The sequence below is a fragment of the Amblyomma mixtum genome, chromosome 8 (assembly GCF_055824585.1).
Source record: "Amblyomma mixtum isolate Tamu chromosome 8, ASM5582458v1, whole genome shotgun sequence".
NCBI classification, from domain to species: Eukaryota; Metazoa; Arthropoda; class Arachnida; order Ixodida; family Ixodidae; genus Amblyomma; species Amblyomma mixtum.
This window is the reverse complement of record NC_143019.1, coordinates 53,229,364-53,252,675: the sequence shown is the minus strand read 5'-3', so window position 1 is coordinate 53,252,675 and position 23,312 is coordinate 53,229,364. Positions and strand designations below refer to the sequence as shown.

General features: G+C 47.3%; 1 long non-coding RNA gene across 1 annotated transcript; it reads left to right on the top strand.

Annotated features, from left to right (window-relative positions):
• The first annotated feature begins 2,903 nt into the window (after positions 1-2,903).
• LOC149332451 (uncharacterized) lies at positions 2,904-20,362 on the top strand. Its single transcript, XR_016285178.1, has 5 exons — positions 2,904-3,101; positions 7,131-7,282; positions 11,197-11,296; positions 18,390-18,479; positions 20,243-20,362. It is a non-coding gene; the product is annotated as an uncharacterized LOC149332451 (long non-coding RNA).
• Positions 20,363-23,312: the final 2,950 nt, after the last annotated feature.

Below are 23,312 nucleotides of genomic sequence, written 5' to 3'. Positions count from 1 at the left end.
CTGCAGTGGTTATGGACTGGCATTACTGGCAGAAGAAAGCATCTGGCAGAGCTTGGCCTATGGTCTGCTTTTGCCGGAGGTCGAGACGAGTGAGTATGCGTCATGCTCATCCCTAATACGTCATATGGCAGCTTTTACTGTTGTCAGTGCCGAAGATAATGGCTGCGCCCGAAAGAGCCGACGGCGAATGGCGGTTCCGGTAGTGTAAGTTGCGGAGTTTTTTTTTAGTGCTCTAGTACTTATGGTGGCCATTCCCCACATTTAGCCGTTGTGTGTTTGTCGGCCCGTCTGCCTGTTTGTCTGAAGTCTGTTTTTGTGGCAGGCAGGTGAGCAGCCTGACCACCGCGTGAGGCGGCAGCTAAATTAATCGTGAGAGGCTGCTCTGGGAGCGCAACCCAGATCGCAACCAATCCCAAGCAATCCAAGTCCCAACGATGCCAGCACCTGCCGTAGAAGGGCAGTGGCGCATGGCTTGACCGCGGCAGCATTCCACCAGGAGTGCTAGAAAGACTCTCAGGGATCTACGAATGTAGAGAATGGCCAATTCTGCATATACAGATATTAACCCATTATAGCTGACCGAACAACTCCCATCCGTGAGTAGTGGATTTGAGCACCGGAACAGAAATGAAAAACCGACCTGCTAGCGCATAAAATTAGCATTTTGCCTGACTACGCAAATCGATCATCGTATTTTTTATCGTAAGTATTCTCGTAAGGTGAGCTCTATCACAAGGATAAGGGCATGGATAATATGAAGACTTAAAATAGACAAAGAACCGATCCCGGCCGCGACGGCTGAATTTCTTTGGAGGAGAAATTCGAGGCCCGTGTGCTGTGCGATGTCAGTGCACGTTAAAGAACCCCAGGTGGTCGAAATTTCCGGAGCCCTCCACTACGGCGTCTCTCATAGCCTTAGTCGCTTTGGGACGTTAAACCCCATAAACCAAACCAAACCAAACCAAACCAAACCATACAAAGAGCGAAAACACAGCTTCTACAGAATACAAGGGCTTTAAGGGTAAATCGATGTGAACTGCATTCTAAAGCTGTTACACCTTGTGTTTAGCGTGCGTGCCTGAATCGAATATTTGCCAGCTCTATACTGCTTGCAGTAAAATGATGTGACGACGATCTCTCACAGGCGCTTTTCGATGGCTCATTATACTGGCGCTACCTCCAATAAGCAGAATGTGCAGAATGAAAAGCAGCACCCCGTTTCACAGGCGTGATTTCTTAATACGCCTTTGCCGTTGCGTCGATCGCTATCTGACCCACAATTCGTTTTTTTTTTTCCCTCTTAAACAGGGCTCTGGTGGACCTCGACGACTTTATACAGGCCGAAGGGGGAATACACCGCTATGATGGTAGGTTGGTTACTGCTCTGCGTGAAGGTAATATTTCCGAGGCTGAAGAAACAACGTAAATATAAGGCACTTATTGGGTATGTTCGGGGTTCTCCACATTCTTGTATTCATTGCGCTAACAAAGTGAAAGCGACATCTGTGCCGTCGGCTTCTCCGCTATAGTGAACGCGTGCTCATATATTCGCTCACATACCCCTTACTTAGCTTGAGGACATCCTGGATAACTCTATGTGACTAGGAAAGGCTAGGAAACTAGAGACTAAGAAATGGATCTCTATGATACTAGGTATGAGACTAGGAAATGTGCATGGCTGGCGACTGCGGATCGTTCCATGCACTGCTCAGTAGAGATCAGCGAAATAGTCCGTTGTTCTTTACTGGACGCAACCTCATTAATGGAAATATAATGTGGAACAAGTTGGATACACTCGGGAATCAATATATATGCAATGTATGCCCTATGCTCTATTCTCCGGTACGCGTCAGTCTCGTATGATTGATGAACCTGAGTGCTCCTGCGCGCGAGGACGATTACTAATGAGCTCGGGATCTGAACGAAAGCATCATCTGAGCCGGCCAAGATGCTGACCACCTCGAAGGCTATTGGGTGGTCGGCGCGCTCGCAGTGTTCAGCGAGGGGATTGGATTCAGAATTCATTAGCCGGATGTCATTTTTGTGTTGCATTATTCTTTGATGGAGGTTTTTTTTGTTTCACCGACGTATGAAGCCGGGAACTTGGAGCACCGGATTTTATAAACGACAAGGTGTTTTGGTCATGGTAAATGTTCGGAATGAATTAGGAATCCAACCCCCTCGCAGAACACTACGAGCGCGCCGACCACCCAATTGTCTTCGAGGAGGTGAGCGTCCCGTGGAGCCAAACCTGTTCAAGAGGTGACATGTGGAGTCATGGCACATCCGGCTTACAAAGGCGGCGATGAATAGAACTCCAGGAACGCTCCCCTCTGCGTACGTTAGCGGACTCCGCCACGTGCTAACAAAGGGAGAGAGGAGGCAGCACCCCGCTGCTGCTGGCACACTTTAGTCGCCCCTGAAGAAGTGACCGAGTTGGTCCCGAAAGGTTGGGAAAAAATGAAATATTGGTTGGCGACAGTTTTCTCTCAACTAGCCCGAGATGTACGCAACGCCACATTCTCCGTGCAGAGTTTCAACGATCCAGCTATTCTTAGTGGGTTCGTTGGACCAGTCGACCTGTCTCCCCCAATGCCTAGCTTATTTTTTTTTCGGGGGATGGACACTGGGCCCACCACGAAACCTGGAAGTACTGAGGACCTGGTCGTAAAACCAGCGAATTTGGATTTCACGCTACACCAGTGCTGTTTTGTACCAAATTGCAACTTTTGTTCTAATTTGAGCAGAGTGGCTCGCAGACGGCAATGCCGTCCACGAATTATCCGCTCCTCCACTGCATCCGCGGGACAGTAGACGCCACATGTAGCTGACGATTTACTCCTCCGCCATAATCGTGCCTTTGAGATGAAGAAGCCAGATTTGTTTTTTCCTTTTGCCCAGATGTCGAATAACGACGACGATTTCAATACTCTGACCGCTCAGGAGATGAGGAGAGTAATACTTCAAGATCACCTGCACACAGCGAGGGATATGAACGTAATGCAGTCGATCCTGCAGTGGTTATGGACTGGCATTACTGGCAGAAGAAAGCATCTGGCAGAGCTTGGCCTCTGGTCTCTTTTTGCCGGAGGTCGAGACGAGTGAGTATGCGTCATGCTCATCCCTACTACGCCATACGGCAGCTTTGACTGTCGATGTGGAAGATAAGGGCTGCTCCCGAAAGCACCGACGGTGAAAGGTGGTTCCGGTATTGTAAGGCCCGAGTTTTATAGTGCGCTAGCATTTATAGTGGGCGTACCCAGAATTTAGCCGTTGTTTGTCGGCCCGTCTGCCTGCTTGTCTGAAGTCTTTTTTTTGTGACAGGCAGGTGAGCAGCCTGACCACCGCGTGAGGCGGCCGCTCACTTAATCATGAGAGGCTGCTCTAGAAGAGCAACCTGGATCTCAGCCCAATCCAGACAACCCAAGTCCCGCCGATGGCAGCAGTTGCCATAGAAGAGCAGTGGCGGATCGCTTGACCGCTGCATCACTGCGCCAGGAGAGGTAGGAGGACTAGCAGGGATCTGATTCTAGTACAATGACCAGTTATGCATATACGGACATTAACCCCCTTATCACTATCCGATCAACTCCGATCCGTGAACGCTGGATCTGAACACTGGAACAGAAGTGAAAATTCAGAGGGCACTTTGACGATCTAAATTGCGGGAGGCGAGAGCCTTTGTGCGCCACTTTGGCTGCTTTTGTTGCTGATTGAATGCTGCTTACGAATGAGAGGCGACGTCTGACTCGGTTGGCTGAAATGTCAGTGCCACGCGACGGTGGCGCCGCCAAGGCGCCAAGCGCATGCGCAGTAAGGAGCGGCGCGAGCGCCACCAAAGATATGATCCAACTACCAGTTACTGACTGATTACTGCATTGCTGCATTACTGAATACTAGTGAACTACGAATTACTAATTAAATATTATCAAAGACTAACTAGTTACTTATTACTAATACATGTCTAATTACTAATAAGTAATTAAATACTAGATAAAGTACTAATTAATGTCTAATTAGTAATTAATGATTTCGACTACATTACATCAATGAATTCAGTGATTTCTGGTTACGACGTATTACATCACTGATGACGTAATCGGGATGACTGACACCTGTAGTGTGGCTGACGGACGGAATGGTGAGCCATTAAAGGCTTTCGCCTTAAAACTGACCGGCTAGCATAACTAATTCGCATTTGGCCGAACTGCGTAAATCGATCATATTTTCATCAGAGTATTTTCCTAAGGTGAGCTAGACCTCCTATCTGGAGGGTTCTACTATGGAGTCCTTCATATGCCCAGTCGCTTTGGGACGTTACTCCATAAATCTAACCAAACATGTAGTCAGCCATTTTAGTAGGTACTGTGGCGAGCGAAATATTGCAGGGGCATAAATGCGTTTTCGGCCGCCTAACAGAGCATTCCTGCCCTTTCATCCTTTGCGCAAACATCTCTGTACCCTCACTCCTACCTTACGTGCGCCGTACGTAGATCGGAACCGCCGCTTCGATATCCAGCTAGCGTGCGCCCTCGTCGCTTCCATGTCGAAAATTCTTGGACAGAAATTTTTAACGTCGGAAAACTGTAAGGCACTGGTATAGAAATATTCATGGTATACGGGTGCATTCTTCGAATACGTAGCAAAATCTTTCTTTTAAAGCGTTTCCATCGCTGGCATCGAGCAGTTAAGGCTGCAATAGAAAACCAATGGGAAACGCTTTTGACGATAGCAGAAACGGTTAATAGCAAAAAAAATGCGAGACTGCCGACAAGGGAGTTAATTCATTGTAGTGAAAACTTGCAATGTACGAAAAAATTGCGCTCCAAAACTCATTTTCCCGTTTTTAAATGCTTTTGTCCAGAATTGTTGGGTGTGGATGGACAACTCTGCATGAGAGTGGGAGCTTGTGCTATAATATATTTTTCTGTTCTATGCGTTAACAGTCCTCTTTCGGCCACAAAGCAGCGGTGTCCGTACATGCGTGGGTGTATCGGGGGCGCCCTCCGGGGCCGGAAGATTTATTCTCAGGATGACCCTCATGCATCCCCCCCCCCCCCCCCCCGTCCTCGGAAGCCTGCACTCGCAAGAAGCTCGAGCAGTGGCGGAACAACAAATCGAGGACAAATGAAATTCAAAGACTACACTGGGGAGGTGGTGACCAGTATAAAAGTGAATATCTAACCTATACAGCTAAAGTAGATTTATAGCATGGCATCGCATCATCGCCTGTGCTGGCATACAGGCCACGGATTTTCGCCGAGAGAGGACTAGACTGGTAACTATCTACGAGACGGAAGAGAAAGGAGAGAAGAGACCTTTATTTATAGTCGGGATAGTTATTGCCCTACTAGATGGCCAGCTGGTCAAGCCTACTGGCAGCCTCATAGGCGCACTTAAGGATCCGGTCTTGTATGTGCGGGTCGAAGCTGCGCAGCAGGGTCTCCCAGTCGTCTGGAAGCAGGATTTCTCCTAATTCTGAAGAGGGGGGAGAGTGGGTTCTGCTTGCATCCCCAGAGTATAAGTCGAGGGGAGCTCTCTCATCGCAGAGGGTGCATTGGGGAGAAAATTGATTTGGGAACATATGGGAGAAAACTACCGGGTTACGGAAGGAGTTTGAAGTCTCCTTAAGGTGATTTCCTTCTCTTTTATGGGATTTTGTGCGGGAGCTGAAATTTCCTTAGTTCAAGGAGTGATTAGATCATGAAATGAGAGGATTAGCCGCGGCGGCTGAATTTCGATGAAGGACTGTAGCCTGTGTTCCCGTAATCTCTGCGACTGCAAATGCTGTGTCGGGAGCTGGATACTCAGCCGCATTTGAAGTAGACGACACCTGATGGTTGCTTATATTTCCGATTGAGAGCCAGTGCTCTGGTTGTCCTCCTACCCTTGTGGTGCACAGGATGCATGTTTTTGGAAACAGTTTAGTGCATTAAAACATAAAGATACATTGTTGCACTCCCCCCTCGCCCCGTGAAGAGTCGTCCAACGGTCAAAGGCCACCGGCACACTATATGCTTCCGCATCACAGCGGCTAGGGTATAATATAGGATATCGAAGCGGGGTCTGGCGCTGGTTCCGATCCACGTACGGCGCCTATTAATATTTTTTTATAGCAAAATCCGATAGTTCGGCATTTCATGGTTTTGTTGCCACTTGGCCGGCAGCGAAAGATGCATTTATTTCTAAGAAACTTGGATTCGAAGTTGAAATAGTTTTTCCCGCTGCTCTGATTCTAACTTGGGATTCTGCTACGACGACACAGAACTAAGTGACGTGAAACATGACATTCACATGACGTAACGCAGACTCCGTGATTTCTGGCGGCCAGCAGTGCGGCCCAGCAGCAGCCGAAAAGAAAGCTACCGCCGGCCGCACGTTGAAGGCATCTATCGGCTATTGCGGCCGTCGCTTCGTTTACATTTGCACCGATGTTTTGCCAGCGTTACAATGGATCCCGTTCTCGAAGTCGTCAACGAAGTTCTCGCAAACAGACGCCCTTCGCATACAGTGTACCTTGTTACCGTTAGCGGATTACCGGGAGCCCCCATACCGCTGAGAACAAGCGCTGATTGGTCCCGGCGCTGCAGGAGCGCGCGTATCTATCGGGTACCTGGCGCCATCTGGCGACGTCAAGGAGATTTGCGCATGCATTTGCTGCGCCTCAGTGATTCGTAGCTTCTCGTGTCCTAGTGTTGCTAGAACTATTGGTTCTAGCAACACTGTTTTGTCCTATGACACCATGAAGCTTGTACTTGCGAGGTTGGCCTGTGGCGGCGATACCTGTATTTTGGTTCTTGATCTTTTCTATGTTACAGGAGCTTTGTTGTCAGTATGAATGGCGTTTTTGTAATCAGGAGCTGGTATTCTGTAGATGCAAGTCAACTTCAATTTCTCCTCAGTGTCCCTGGATATAATTAATGGTAAACGCCCATATATACGAAACTGGTCATTCCGTACTTCACATTCATAGATCCCTGCAATCGGTTGAGCTTGTGAAGACCCAGGCTGCTCCTCTCGAGCAACCCCTCGCGGCATGTTAACTGCCACCTGCCGCGGTAAGCAATTCTCAGTCCGGTGGACTGATTGTGATGACGGCACGAGGTCACGTGACTTGGGTTGAAATGCAGGGGTTCCGACCTGCTCTTGATGCACACACCCGTGACTGACCGTCGTCGGGAAGTGGTGCGCAATGCGGCGGAGCCCTCCACCCCCTTCCCTGTGCAACCTCCGGAGGGCGTAAAGATCACTGCCACATTCGGCGCGACGGCTACAGTGGCAGGTGAGTCTAGCGGGCCCCGCCACTATCGGGGCGTCCTTAGTGAGAGAGTTCACATGAATTTCGCATATAACCTTGATATTTTCATTTTTATGACTTCTTGGAACACGATAGATATAGATATAGACCTTTTTAAAGAATATAACTTGTCAGCAGGCGCTGTCACATCTGTTGAATTCAGAAGATAAACTCGTATTCCAACACAGCCCTGCTTTTCGTGAATGTAAATGCAGTCGGAGGTTTTCCACTAGTCTTAGGTGCTAACACTGTGGAGACGGGTGATCATTCGAACTGTAATCTGTAGATGGAAGCGCGTAAGGATTGGCTCAGTTTTTTTTTAAATCCCTAATTTTTTTGTAGGACATGTTGTATGAATGCTCTTCTATGTAGAGGTCTGTGGGCAGCCCCAGGCAACCGGAATTTTATTTACCTGAGTGGAGCGCAGTTCGAACGGCGTTTAATTGCTCCTGAACCACAGTTAGGGATGATATAAGGCTGTCGGTCGCAGAATTCTTGTTTCACAGCAGAGCCGGCAAGTCTTGTGGCAGCGCTATTCAACGCCTTCAATTCAAGCGCCGCAGGGAAAGGCAAATTGGCACGCGATCTGACTCGACCCCCTAAGTTGTCCCTTTAAGGCCTTATGTCGAGGCCATTTAAAAGTTTCACCGTTACTGTACCGCTCTTAGAGGTGTTCGTTTTGTACTCCCCCTATTGCAGCCTTAAAAAAAAATCTGCTTGCACGTCATTGGCTGACCTGCATTCCGAGCTCCTACGACCGTCTCGCTCCCATGTTCTTGCCGTATTTTACCCTCATGTTATTCTTCGCTAGAAGGAGCCTGCGCGCTATAAAAGACCTGTCCCATGGGGTCGAACTGTTGATGTTCAGCGCATTGAAGTGAGCTCTTGGAATGGGCATTAGTTGTCCGTTGCCAGTTTCTTAGCTTCAAGAAGCGTGCTTTTCAACCGTGAGTCTTTGCCTTCTTGGGCTGTACCTTCAGTGGAATAAAAAATTGTGCCATTGTCAAAATGGAGCAGAAAACTCAGGGTGCACTTTGACTGTCTAAAGTGCGTAGAGGCGAAAGCGTTTTCCGCACCACTTTCGCTGCTTCTGTGGCACTGGTGGCGTCACATATAACTGAGTACTAAGTACTAAGAGATGACAAATCACTAATTAATGGTTAATTATTGATTAATGCCTGAATGCTGATTAACTGCTAATTAATGACGCTTAAGCTTCGCCTTTAGGAGTGGAACGCGACAGCGTGTTGTAGCGCTGCCAGGGAGTCCACGGAACGCCACCACTCGTTCGGCGCGATGCCTTGCCCTTTGAACGCAACGCTTTTTGAGGAAAGGAAATGGCGCAGTAATTCTCTGTCATCTCGGTGATCACCTGAACCGCACCGTAGAGGAAGGGAGGAAGTGGGAGTGAAAGAAGACAAAGAGGGCCCGTAATGAAGAAAATGAAAATTGTATTTGAGGAAGGGAAATTACGCAGTAACTGTGTCACATATCTCGGTGGACACCCGTCAAAATTCAGGGGGGCACTTTTTTGACGTAAAGTGTGCTCACTGATGTGTGGTTAAGATGTTAAGCTTCGCCTCTAGAGTGGAACGCGACAGCGTCTTGCAACGCTGCCGGGGAGTCAATAGAACGCCACTGCCCATTCGGTTCTACGCCTTGCTCATCGGTAAATTGGTTTTTGAGGAAAGGAAATGTATCTGTCTCGCATATCTCGGTGGACACCTAAACCTCGCCGGAAGGGAAGGGAGGAGGATGGGAATGAGTGAAGACACCGTATTCACTAGACGCGCCTTTGTTCATTTCAAACCATCGAGCTGGCATGGCGGAGTGGATAGCATGCTCGTCTCGCACGCCGAAGACCGGGGTTCAATTCCCGAGCTCGACCAATTTCCTACTCTGTTTTATTTATTTATATGGCCTGACTAGTAAAGTAAATTAGGCTAATTGGGTAATTAAGCAATTAGCTAAGCTCAGTCCCACTTACTTGGAGCATCACTATATACGATCCCTTCAATTGGTTGCATGGTTGCTAGCCAAAGTACAATTATCCCCGTTTGAAATTCGCGCACTGTGATGTCACGACCGTTTCGACCAACTGAAAAGCGTGACATTTCTGTCGACAACTGCTGCTTACAACGATGAGACATTAAAGGCTTCCGCCTTAAAATGCTGTTGTATTTTCTGTTGTAAATTTTGAATCGGGGGCCTGGAATGTGGCGGACTATGACTAGTGTTGCAATTTTTCTGAACTTTTTGGTCCCCAATTATTATTGTGTCGTGAATCTCTGTCTGGAAACTCAGAATTTCTGTTTTGTAAAACTTACTTTCCATGAGTGCTGAGATGCAAATGCGACATGCTTCCTTCCTATTCTCTTCTCGATCCCGGCCGCGACGGCTGAATTTCTTTGGAGGGGAAATGCGAGGCCCGAGTACTGCGCGATGTCAATGCACGTTAAAGAACCCCAGGTGGTCGAAATTTCCGGAGCCCTCCTGTGATAAAATGCTCAAATGGCGTCTTGTCTCTGTGGTGTGAGAAATGCAAGCGAGACCATTTTGTGGGTGTGTGGTGCGGGGGTGGGGGCAACTCAGTGTTCAATAATTGGAGTCACATTGCCGATAAAGAAGGTTGGGGATCTGCGCTCGCCATCAATGTTGGCGGCCTTCATTTTCGCAATGTGGTCATGCCCCATGAAATCAAGAATAAAAAGTTTGATTCTAGTTAAGAAATCGTCTAACTATTGAGCTCTGTAGCATGCATGGTGTCCACCTTCCTGTGCAGTTCACCTGCGCAGATCGCACTAATATATCTCTGACAGTGTTGGAAATGAAATCTTTGAATTGTTAAATTCGCCCCGTCGAATTTCTTGGGAGGAGATTCTAGAGGCCCGTGTGCTGTGCGATGTCAGTGCACGTTAAAGAACTCCAGGTGGTCGAAATTTCCGGAGCCCTCCACTACGGCGTCTCTCATAGCCTCAGTCGCTTTGGGACGTTAAACCCCATAAACCAACCAAACCAACCAAACCAACCAAATTCGCCCCGTATAGATCCTATTCACAATCCGATTTGGTCAGTGTCAGGAAGCTTCTGCCTGGCAACCTTGTAACTACCAGCTTCCATACAGTTACAAGGTTCGAAACTAAAAGCCCTCAACTGTTGGGTGCTTATGGGCCCTAAAGATGCTGCACAAAGGGAGGGTGGGTATGGGTCAGCGCAGCCAGCTTCTCTAATAGATGTGTCAAAGGGCGCCGAGAAAAGTCCCGTCCGCCATGGCTTGAGGTTGGGGTCATTATTGTGTTTGTGAGACCACAGGATTGTCTCGCTCATGTGGCTATGAGGTGGTGTGATTTTGTTGTGCGGCATGGTTGCCTTCATACGCGTGCCACGCTAGTGATTTCATTTTAATAACCTTTTTATGTGTGTGTGTGTGCGCGTGTGCATGTGGCTTGGCTGAACAAACCACTTCTTTAGTGTCTGCACAAAATTATTAATGATGTGAAGAAACTTGTACTACGTACAGTCAGTTGCAAAGAAACAACAGCTGACATCCCTGTGGAGTTGGCAAAACTACAAGATATTCATATGGTTGCCATGACATTGTTTGTGTCACATTTGTTCGTTGTGAAACCAGGAACTGATACCACTGATTTCAATTATCTATTTGAACAGCAGGGCAAGAAAAGAACTGAACTGGCTCTGAGCTGCTCAGTATTGTTCTATTTTATGTCTAGTGGGCCATGCTCTTGCTGTAACTGCAGGGACTATGCAGTAATCTTGTGGTCTCTCACTTTTGCAGATTGCACATCTCTCATTTTTGCAGATTTCTTCATGCATGTTCATGGGACTTTCTGTGTTAGACACTATGTTTAGTCTCGTTTATTTTGTTCACTCTGCTTTAGGTGAGCTGAAACGAGTCCGTGGTGTGCTACTGGAGAATTCTGGCTGCCTTTCTTCGGACACTAATTCCTGAGTATGAATGACTGCTACGAAAGCCTAAAGGTAAGATACGTTTATTAACATGTGTAAAAGAAACTAAATGCCTGAGTTACCATCCTAGATAAAATTGAAGATGGGTACAATGGTGGAGTCATCCAACTTTTGCAAAATGTTGCCTCACCAGTGCCTGTAACAAGTGCCATGCAACTTTGCTCAACAAAATGTCGTGTTACTGTAACAGTGCCCGTGGTACGTTATAATGTTTCAGAATTACGTCACATTAACTTCACTCCGCTGGAGTGTCTCACTGGCTCTAAACTGAAGGCATTATGAGGGGAGTCATGAAGGCATCGTGAAGCGCTCTGAAAGTCGCTCTCATTTTTATGTGTGCGCAGCGTGATGACATTTTCAGGTTTTAATGTTTCTGTGTGATTTCTCGTACATGATTGATTGTTGATTTTATCGCGATGGAAATGCTTGATGTGGTAATTGCGTGTATTAATGCACTGTCAAAAAATTGGCACTTTGCGATCTATTGCTTTCAAAGTTTCTCTTCGCTTCCTTCACCTTTGCAGAGTATGTGCAAACGCCCCCCCCCCTTTTTTTCGTGTAGAGTGTGCGTATGTTTTGCCTGACTGCGGACACAGATTAAGCGGCAACATTATTTTCTGCACTTCTTGTCAATCCAACGTCAGGATAATGTCACTGACATTTGAAACTATTTTGCATTGCTTGGGTAGCAACTGAATGATAAAAGGATTATCGTACTTAGATAGCAGTACAAGGTTTTGCTGCTAGACACAGAATGGGACGTGCTTACATGAATTTCTCCCCAAGATCGTGTGGATCTCAAACCAGAAATCAGTGAAATCTTCTTGATGATATGATCACAGTTTATCAGAATGTTGAGGTGATATTTTTTTAGGGGCCCCATGCAAAGTGGATTATGGATACTGTGTTAAGCTTTGAGATGAAGCAATTGGTTTTTTAAGGTGGGACAGATGATAAAAATGGGTGAACCATTGGCACCCACCCACCTGCAGACTGGACAACCAGTTGGGGTAGAGTGTGCTCCCATCACATACTGACAATGCTCATTGTTCATCCTTTGCTCCCCTGCCACCTCGATTCCTTCTTCCATTTCTTGTTCATGAGCCAGATAGGTCACAAGGTGACAGTGGTGTCCCTGATAAGCCTCTATATTACTTCTCGCAGCTCATTGGCGCATGAAAAGGAACTGCTGCTGCCATCATTTGTTTGTACACCACTTGATCACTCGCATAGAATTAAAATGGACTTTGGTAGTGTGTAACGAACTTTATTTGCACGTGCACTGAAAAATTGCATTGTTTGCAAATAGCATATAGTTCTTGAAAATAGAAAGCTGTTTCTTTCAAGGTGCCCCTGACCAGGTTTGCACGTTAGAGTGAAAACTATTGCTTTTTGGCCGCTAGATAATGCATGCAAAAATTTTGCCCGCTTTCTGAGAAATGAACCAGTTGGAAGTTGAGCACTATGCATGTCTTATATGTTTCTTGGTTGTCCTCGTCTTACTCGTGCAAGTACCTATTTTCGAGAATGAGATTTCCAGTTTGCTTTGGCATTTCTGCCATTGGTCATTCGCTCAGCACGTGGTTTCAACCGATGTTTATAGATATACTTCAGTTTTGAAACTCTTCGGCACGCCTATAGGGAAGAGCCGGCCTGCCGCTTACCTCCACTGCGGCGCTGCGGTTGAGGGTTGAGCTACCAAAGAAAGCGTCGTCCGCTAGTACCCAACATCGTTCTCACGCAGGGAGTTCAGAGATCGCGTGTTTAATGTTCGTTTTGCAACCTTCTTCAACAACTGGGCACTATTTTCATTAAGCTCAGTTGTTTTGTTGCATGTCTAAGAGCTTTAGGCAGATTGCTTTTTATTTCTTTACTCACACTGCATACGTCCCGCACCGGTTATAAGCAAGCTAGGGCATGCACTTGCTGCGTTCATCATGCTGAGCTCTATTGCAGGTGCGCTCATAAATTGGCATGATATGCCGCAAATTTTGGTATGTGGCGGAATGATTTTAAAGGCGCTTTGTTCATCACATACCATATAAAAAAAAACTCACCAGCTTATCACCTTATCACCAGCTTGGTTTATCATATAAATGAAATGAAATTTAAGCGCACACGAAAAACGCACACAAGAGGAGGATACACACGGGACTCTTGTGTGCGTTTTTTATGCGCGCTTAAATTTCATTTCATTTATAAGCTATGCACCATCTAGCCCAAACAGAAGTTTTGTTAGGTTTATCATCTTTCAATTCAAAAGATGTTAGCTGTATCATAGTGCGAGCTAACAATTTTGGCTCAGGCCAGTCGCGGTGAGATAAAGTAAACATGCTGAATGCGAACCCTGATGATGGTCAGGTGTGCGTTTTTTAAACGAGGTTAAAAAACGTTGCAGGTCAGTTGCTAAAGTTTAAGCGTTAGCTGTGGTAAGACAGGGGTTAGGCATTTTTGTTCCCGATCTGGAGCTCGCAAAATCGCTTGGAGGTATTGAGGCTCTGCTTTCTCAACAGTATTTCAGTGTGGAGGATGTTTTCGAGCGTTCTGGTTTAAACTGCTAAGGTCCTCTGGGATGCTTGAGCACTCGCCGACTTTATGAGAATGCGGAGGCACAACATGCACGCGTCAGCACGTCGGGCAAGCCACCGCCGCTAGCATTCCTGTCAAGAGCCCTCCTGTCAAGGACTATAGACTCCTAATTTTGGTTGCTGGTTTTCTTCTCTATTGTGATGCGAGGGACATTGGAATGCATGGGTCGCTACGTGGCGTCCGCCTACGGCTGCTTGGTAATTGATAACTTAGTTTCTCCTTTCGTGCTTTTTTGGTTTCGGTTTAATCAACCGAGTGAATGATCTGTCGTGGGATGTGCTTGGGTCATGTGATGCATTATAAAAACGGAAATTTAGCCGCTGACACAGTCGTTCCATCTCTTGAACCGGGCTGGCCTGAGCATTGTAGTAAATTAAATTTTCATGCCGGCAGTTATGACGCAGTTTTTAACGCAACAGCTTTAGATGTCCTGCGTCGCAGAAAAGCCAGCGTCCGCGCCGTTGACCGTGAGCAAGACATCCCAATGGAAGCAAATCATTAAATTCAGGAGCAGGTCATTGTTCAGATTGACACCAAAGGAAAGTAACTGGGCTGAAAAGAAAATGGGCTAATTTTGATTTGGGTGGGAATCGAACCCAGGACCTTCAGGTTGCGAGACGGGTAGGTACACTGCCCACAGGCCACGAAGACACGTTGGTTCATGTTGAATAAAGGTGGACCTAGTGAATGCAGTGTAGGTCTTTGACTTCATAAACTGTCTTCAGAGACACTCACTGATGCGCACATGAGTAGTTTTGAGGATGCTAGTTAAGAATTAGGTCGTTGTGTGAGTGTTGAGCAGGCGATGTGAGTGGGACCTGGTAACCCTATCACGTTCTACTCTTAAAAGTGAAGCTGAAGCATTCCCGAAGTGTATTATGCTTCACGTGAACTCGGGTCACCTACGTGTCATAGCCGTTGTACCACTGTTGAATCTGAAACCTGGACACGAGGAAAAAATTAAACTCAAGAAGTCAAGAAGAAATTAAATTAATGAATTGTCTGGCGGTCATGGGGGAATGCCACCAGGTTGGTTCATGCGTGTCTAACGCATCATTTGAAGGCAGAAACCACGTAAGCGAAAATTTGGTGTCATGCTGTGTTAAAATTAATCACATGATGCACTGGGGTATAATTGTATATTACTACTTACTTCCTCTGAAGTTTTTTAATAAAAGTTAAATACGAATAAGAAAAAAAGTCTTTAAATATCTATTCAGTAATTCTTCAAATTTTTCAGTACTTTTAAAAAATTTCAAAAAGATAAAATTCAGAAAAAGAGTACAAAATTTTTCAAAATTATGTGTCGTGTTTGTAGCTGAATGTAAGTAAGACTAGACTTGTACAAAAAAGAATTTTGTGCACAGAAACGTATACTGCTCCATTAGCTTGATAAGACAGCATAACAGGGCGACTCCATTAGTGTGGTCATACAAAATTAGTGACAAATTGAAATCCATGAATTGGCATGTGACTGGCAGCTAAAAATGACATGATGTTCATGAAACCTCATTAATTCGGACTTCAAGGGACCGGAAGATTTGCCCAAATTATCCAGAAGGTTGTTACCAAATGCCCCTTCCCTCCCAACCCCCTTCCTTCCGCCTTGCGCTTCCTCCGCCGCAAGAAAAAATAAATAACTGCCAAAAAGGCTGAAATGCGCTGAAGCCTTGTGAGGGGGCTCTGTTGTGGAAACGGCGAACAACCCGCCTGCGTTGAGTGCACAGTTTCAACGTGCTGGATGGTAACGTAGTGGTAAGCGATGGTATGCAAATTGTCATCAGAACGGTGAGACTGCTTCTAAAAAGGAAAAGAAATGTTGAGCGATGCGCCAGTCATTGTCTGAATGTGTCCCGCAGCGTGGTTTGAACAGCTGGCGAATGTCAGCCCCCATAGCTGCCGTCGCCGTGGGCTGGCGGCGAATTTTGGAAACCACAACTATGAGGTGACCTTTTTTATTGGCTTAGCAACAGGGGCCTTCGTGTTGTCGTCATGCCTTCCGTCAGGTGCACATGAGAGGTGCACAGTCTAGAATGCACAATGTAACAGACAGGATATTTGCACGGTCGCTTGCCCTGCTGGTGACACCTCAACTCAGCCTCACTTCAGGAGCCTCACGTGAAGTTCTCCAAGTGAACTAACTCACTCCTATATCATTTGACTAAAGATGGCAACGCTAACACTAGGAGAGTTTTGAAGGCGCCAGGACAAGGGCCATGGGTGTGGGCTTTAAGTATGGAACACATTATGGAAGCATAAAACAAGAAACCGCGCGCTTTTGGGTTGTGATATTTTAAAGCGGGTGGTTGGCCATATTGTTTTCATCAAATATGGTATGTGGGAGGACTTAGGACTTGCGTAAGGAGTTTTGCATGACGTACAAACCTATACTCTATGATGAATTTTTGTGGCAGGGGAGCGTATGGTGCGGAGCCGAAACACGCCTTCTCGTCATATGCAGTGGAATATAGTCCCCGCTTGCAGTTATTAGTTTTTTTTGAAACATAGCATATTGTCAGTGGATTTCTTAAAGGCATATTTCCAGCACAACTACCAAATTTCAACGTTAGAAAATCAAGGAAAAAGTAGCTTTCTAGATTACGACTTGGTTAGGCTTGTTTTGTTACAAGAAGCTTCCACAGGTGGTGCCAGCTACACTAGCGACAGACTGAAGCTACCGCAGAGAGAGCAACGTGTCAGGTGGCCAGGTGCACTGTTATGCAGCTGAACTATTTGGCACAATGACATAGTTGGACATTTAGCCCCTGTAGCCTTGTCTTGATGCGCTATATGTTTGAAGTTGCCACAAGACACAAATAAGCTAAATACACTTAATTTAATTTGTTTTGACAATTTGCAGTGCCTTGTAGTAATGTGTGTTGTGTTGGTTTTTATGGTACATAAGCAACTGAGTCTGTCATGCGCCAGACACGATAGTAATGTGAAAGAAGAAACAGTACAGCCGAGCCAGTGTATTAAAGCACCGTGCAGTATTAAATACTGGAAAGTATTCAGAAACTGCCGCCTTGAGTACGTGCAAGTCTGGCAGTGTATGCCACTAGTAAGATATGACAGTGAGTGAAGAAACTTTATTTCCGCCAGAAGAAGACCCGTGCCCCTCCGGGTCCGCACGCAGGCGTCCGGGGAGGGGCAGCGTCGCAGCTGGAAGACTAGCAACGGTATAGTCGCGCAGCTTCTGCTGCCAGGCGGGTAGCGTATTGTTGTATGCTAAGGTCGGCACTTCTGAGTATGGTCTCCCATTCCTCTGCATTATTGATTCTGCCATATCCTGGGGCACTGGGGCATCTCCATAGTATGTGTTCGAGTGTAGCGGTATGCCCGCAGAACTCGCACACCTCCGCATCCTCCCTCGTGTCACCTCCTGTCCAGCTCCTCCAGAGCGGGGATGCGAAGTTTCTAGCTTGGAGTCTTCTCCAGTCATAGGCCTCAGCCGAGCTAAGCGATCTATCCGGAGGAGGATAGATCCTTTTGTTCTTTTTCTGAATGTCTGTGATGCTATTAAAGGTATTGGTTTCCTCTTTAGTGCTGAATTCGTATGAGGTGTCCACGGCTCCCCGGGGTAAAGAGGAGCGGGCGAGCCTGTGGGCGGCCTCATTACCAACCAGACCCGAGTGGGCTGGGGTCCAGATAATTAGAATATCGTGGGCTGGGATAGTCTTTTAGATATTTAGCCGCCATTTCGTGGATGCGTCCCTCATAGCCTCGTCATTCAAGCTTTTCCTGTCTTGCATTCATGCTATGTTGTGGCATAGCATGAATCGACTAAGTGATAATACATGTGGTTAATGAGCTGTGCTAATGCAAGACCCACAACATAAAAAGTGACCAGTGATGGAAGTGTTGTGGTAAATTGGATGTCGCAAGAGCAAGCACTTTTCTGCTAAGGTGCTTCACTAATGCCCTTATTGCAGCCCATCCAGGGGGCCAACATGTGACGTCACTAGTCACAGTGGCTTCTTTCAAAGACCACATTGAAGAACTGGACCTTGTGTTATCCAAGCAGTCCAAATGGCATTTGGCAGCTACGCGAAGCTACTTGGTGACGGGGAAAAAGAACCATTAGGATTCTCAATGTGTGATGTAGCACCTTTTCTTATCTAGGAGATGCTTGGCATTGTATAGATTTTCAGCAGCCTATGAACTCGTCTGCATCATGTGCGCCATTGTTGCAGCTGCAGGAGCAAGTCCTGAATACGTGACAATTGCTTTTGTACAGAACATTGTGTGATCATGGTATATGCATCATCTTTACCATTCATTAAGAAAACCGACAGTGCTACACAGGGTTTATATGTGCATCATTCCATGCTGTAGTCATCATCCTATTGCCCATTACACCGAAGAAAAAACTGCGCTTATATCTGGCACATGGCAAGGGAAAAAGTTTTGTGTGCAGTACTTTGGGGTGCTGTAGTCGCAAACCGTTGTTCTTTAATGTGAAAACTTAGTCCCAAATTAAACCTGGACTGATTGTTTTGCGCATGGTCGAATGCAGCAGGAAAAAGGACCAGACATCTGCAAGCTACGACAGGAGACCGACACTGCGCGAAGAACCCTCAAAGCTGACCTGCAAGAGTTGCAGCAGGTGAGAATCAAACTCGAATGCAGGCAAAGCTATGTTGAAGGAAGAGCACGACAGTGATGGAGTGTAGCTGTGTCGTACTGCATTCACGAGTGCTTTTTTTAACATGCCTGTCTAACTCTTTGCTCGTTCTCTGCAGTTCATCTCCTGGGTGACTTAGGAAAACAGTGCGATCAACGAAGCACAGATTACTAAGGTATTCTTCATTCAATCTTATCCCCAGCTGTTCCAATCCAGGCCTCTGCATACCTCCTGTAAAAAGGCGGTGAAAAGCATTGGCGAGATTGTGTCTGCCTGCCTTACGCTCTTCCTTGTTGGAATTTTATTGACTTTATGGAGGACTATGGCAGCTGCGCATTCGTTTATATACAATTTTACATGAGGCTTTTCTACACCCTGATACCGCAGTGTCTGCATTACTGCGGAGGTTTCGATTGAGTCACGTGCTCTCTGGTAATTTATGAAGGCTATATATAGTGTTTGGTTATGTTCTGCACATTTCTCTTTTCACTTCATTGATGGCCTGAATATGTCCTATTGTCGAGTCTCCTTTACGAAAGCCCGCCTCATCATTTGAATGAAGTCTAAGGTTGTCCTGACTGTATTAGTCCTTGCCTTAGTAAAGAACCCCAAATTTCTCGAATCTCAGGTCGAAATATCTGAAGCCTTTCACTACGGCGTTCCTCTAAGCCTGAGTGCTTTGGGACTTTAAACCACCATAGACCACAAATACTTTATAGGCAATGGAGAGTAAGCTGATCGCTGTGTAATTTGTATCTTTTACGTCTCCTTTCATAGGTATCATGGCGTTAGCTTTCTCCCAAGCATATGGTGCGCCCGAGGTTATTAGGCATTTGGTATACAGAGTGCATAGTTTTTCTTGCACAATCTCCCCTTCGCCGTTCAAAATATGTGCTGTTAATTGGTCCACACCAGCTGCTTTCAAACCCTTGGCGTTGCTCCTAGGCTTTCTCATCATCAAGCAGCGAGGAAAGCGGTTCCGTTTGAAACGTAATCTTCTCAGAAATGAAATACTCCTTTGCTGCCGAACTCGCCTCGGGAGCTGAGTGGTTATGGCACTCGGCTGCTGGCCCGAAAGGCGCGGGTTCGATCCCGGCCGCGGCGGGTGAATTTCGATGGAGGCGAAATGCCAGGGACCCGTGTACTGTGCGATGTCAGTACACGTTAAAGAACCTCAGGTGGTCGAAATTTCCGGAGCCCTTCACTACGGCGTCCCTCATAGCCTGATTCTGTTTGGGACGTTAAACCCTAATAAACCAAACGAATCCCCTGCTGCTGAACGAACGTTAACCAAACCAAGCAGGGCCACAAAATTCAGTTTTACTAACAAAAATCACACGTCTCAATCAGTATTTTTTTTTGAAGGACTGCTTGGAGGAATTTTATTACTGCAGTTTGCACTGTAAACATGACAGGTCGCTGTTTTAATTTTATTTAAAACAAAGAAATAGCGAAGACACCAGAAGATTCACGCCAAGCGTTGCATGATCTAGTGCCTTTGATGTTTCAGATCGCATTGGGGAGGCGCTCCCTACGTAGCCGTAACTGGGTGCCAGCATGCCGTGCTGTCATCTGTATCTTTATCCGTTTAGAGAGCCGCAATATGGCGCTGCTTTAAATTTGTGCTCTAACTGCTTATATTGCTTTTTTTATTTCCAACCACTCATGTGCGCGAAGGCGTTGCTCATTATCGCCTTTTTCTTTCCGTTTTCTAATATGTCTTTTTTTTTTTGTTCACGCAGCAGAATTGCGGCTGTGACCATGCGACCGCAACCAGTCGCAACCAGGTGGACACTGCCGTTGGCCGCTCCCTGCAGCACCCTCAACCGTCAGCACCACAATGTCCGTGCATAATTAAGCAATAAATAAAATAAAAACCCGACAAACGGCTCCCAAACTTGCGTAACGCGAGATTAAACGACAGGAATTGGCAGTGCTGAATGCTCCTTCTGCAGCCCAATCGATTTCGTATCATTAATACGAAACAAAGAATTTGTACCGGAAATAGCGAAGGTGTCTAATGACGCAATGTTCCTTCGATATTGGTAACGCTCGATACTCGTATGTTGCCTCAGTGTTTTGCTCTTTTTTTTTTGTGGCGCACTGAAAGCAGCCATGAGAACACGGTTCTCCTTTATTTCTAGACAGCATGCTTTCACACCAGCGCTCTTTTTGTTCACACCTCCATCTTTCACGTTGCACTGTCCTGTTGCACACAGACAGCTGCTGCACGTAAGCAACTCGTAAAAAGCAGCCGCCTTTTCCCGTTGTCAGTTTTTCCCCTCGCTGGCTCTGCCTCATCCTTTGTTTCGAGGTCAGCTGCAGCCACCAACACCACATCAAACTTGCGTTTTCTCTTCAGGCTCATAGTAGTCGCAACGGCAATACCTGTGAATACTGCGACCACGAGTATACGCTAACCACAACAAAGTTCTCGCCGCAAACCGCCGCCAATACAGCGTGGCTGATTTGGCTAGCGCTGCATTTAGCTGCGCAGTGTTGCCGGACGTCAGCTTCCTACAGATGTCTGTGGAATATTTGGCGCCTCCCAACGCACATACACACATCAATGAGCATAGAAAATGCCCGTGTAGTACTGGACGCTTCGATCGTGCTCGAAAACTCCGATGCAGATCGAGTTCAGAAACGCCCGTTTGACAAAGGCGTTATAATCGCAGGTCGCAGCAAATATCAACGGACACTGAACGCCTCCGTCTCGCTCACCCTGGTCGTAGAGCGCATCCACCGTGTCGACTCTTGCCCTGTTGTAGCGATGCCGCTTACCTCCGACACTTCAACTATCCATCAGGCCATATACACATGCACTCCATCACGCACGCACTTCGCTACGTAGTCATATGCTGGCGCCTCCGAAAAACATGCCAGTCGCCATTCTCAAGTGCTCACGCTAAACAAAGTCTCATACGTTCTTTACACCCTCTCCACAGGCACAAAACAACTCTATAGGACTAGCCCCTGAGGTGTTTACAGACACCTTGTAGAGAACAGGCCTCTTCCGTACCCTCCAAGCCCCCCGCAGCCAACATCAGGAAGAACGGGGCTTCACTACTGCGTCCCTCGTAGCCTGAGTTGCTTTGGGACGTTAAACCCCAATAGAACAATAAAACAAGAACAAATCATCCGGCTGTCGTACTCGCTGGCTGGCCGGTGGACATTCCCACACCGCTTACGAACCCATTACTTTCCTGACCTACTGCAGTCTCGCATCTGTATCACTAGCATGTGCCTCGCAGCCATTCCACGCAACACGACCACATATACGCAGGCCGCTGCCGTAGAACCGAAAACTACCCAGGGACACAGTGGCAGTGACCTACAAAGGCGTCTACCTCACGGAAAACGCTGGTTTCACTGCAGCCTTGCTCCTCTAACTGTTTATCCCTGCATCCGGCAGGAACTCGCACGACTGTTCCGTATTCCTCCCTGCTCAGCTTATAGCCAAAGAAGTCCACGGAGTCGCTGAGGCCACCAAACATTCACCAGCATAACACCCCCTCCCTGACCTCGCAGGCAGCTCTGCGTACACTTCATAACACGGCTTTCCCCTCTCCTAGTAGATCTGCTGGAGATGCCGCCCTTAACACCGGACGCCGGGAATTTGATGGACGAGCCCATCGGTTCTGGACGCGGTCAGGGCTCACATACTGGCCACGAATATTTCACACACTAATAATGTTTAGCTGATAGTCCCGTCTCAAATGTACCTAGCAATCCGTGAAGCCCACATCTTTCATCTGAAAGATTTCTTATGGCAGCCAAACCTTTTTGGTGCCGATAAACTCGTATCCAAGTGTTCCAACACGCACGCACGCACGCACGCACACACACACACACGCACGCACGCGCGCACGCACGCACACACACACACACACACACACACACACACGCACGCACACGCACACGCACACGCACACGCACACGCACACACACACACACACACACACACACACACACACACACACACACACACACACACACACGCACACACACACACACACACGCACACACACACACACACACACACACACAGAGAGAGAGAGAGAGAAAGAGAGAGAGATATTACAAAGACTGACACAATACCACAGCGCCCCCCCCCCCCTTTCTGCGGCCTATCTGGCTTGCGTATCGGGACCTGAGTATCGGGACCGCAGAGTCCAAGGGTGGCTTGTGGTTGTATGCGTGTGCTTGGCGGCGACCTGCGTGTGTGTGGGCGGACATGTTGCGTGGAATGAGTGCGAGGCGGAGGTTAGGTGGGTAGAAAGACATCTACCCCCCTAACCTCCGCCTCGCACCCATTCCACGCAACATGTCCGCCCACACACACGCAGGTCGCCGCCAAGCACACGCATACAACCACAAGCCACCCTTGGACTCTGCGGCGGTGGCCTACACAGACGCCTGTCTCACGGAAACCGCGGGCTTCTTCTTCTTCTTTACCTCTTTATAATGTCACATACCCACGCGGGGGGATTGGCCAAGGTATAGTGGTATACATGTTCCACAGCAGCCTTCTTCCTCCACCCTTGCCTCCCTACAACCACCCCTAACACAACCGGTGCATACACCTCCCCACCCTCCACTCAGAATATCTTAGCACGCTGGTTAGTCCTGGCAGCGCGGTGAGCTATCTGTTTTTCAGCCAAAATCTTCTCTCAGACCGTTTCGCATGCGTGGTCGTATTTCGATGGAGGCAAAATGCTAGAGGCCTGTGTACTGTGCGATTTCAGAGCACGTTGAAAAACCGCTGGCGGTGGAACATTCGGGAGCCCTTCAGTACGGCGTCCCTCAAAGCCT